This window comes from Tupaia chinensis, unplaced genomic scaffold (genome assembly GCF_000334495.1).
Source record: "Tupaia chinensis unplaced genomic scaffold, TupChi_1.0 Scaffold143921_1, whole genome shotgun sequence".
Taxonomy (NCBI): domain Eukaryota; kingdom Metazoa; phylum Chordata; class Mammalia; order Scandentia; family Tupaiidae; genus Tupaia; species Tupaia belangeri.
Genome location: NW_006203772.1, coordinates 239,209 through 239,419, shown reverse-complemented (window position 1 = coordinate 239,419; position 211 = coordinate 239,209). Strand labels below are relative to the sequence as shown.

Below are 211 nucleotides of genomic sequence, written 5' to 3'. Positions count from 1 at the left end.
TGAAGAAGGGTGGCGGCGGGGCCGGGACGGGGGTGGAGCCCGCTCCAGGGGTCTCGGGCCCGAGCGTGGAGCCCACGCCGGAGCCGCAGGCAGAATCCGAATCTGGGTCCGAGTCGGAGCCCGAGGCAGGCCCGGGGCCCAGGCCCGGGCCGCTGCAGAGGAAGCAGATCGGGCCGGAGGACGTGCTGGGGTTACAACGGATCACCGGCGG

The 211-nt window shown here is 74.4% G+C and overlaps 1 protein-coding gene across 1 annotated transcript in view; it reads left to right on the top strand.

Moving 5' to 3' along the window:
• Nucleotides 1-6: 6 nt before the first annotated feature.
• The window catches only part of UNC119 (unc-119 lipid binding chaperone), a 5,709-nt gene continuing 5,504 nt past the window's right edge, over nucleotides 7-211 (top strand). The window contains exon 1 of the mRNA XM_027767128.1: nucleotides 7-209. The gene's annotated coding sequence lies outside the window, so the exon portion shown is untranslated. The remainder of the gene's footprint in view (nucleotides 210-211) is intronic.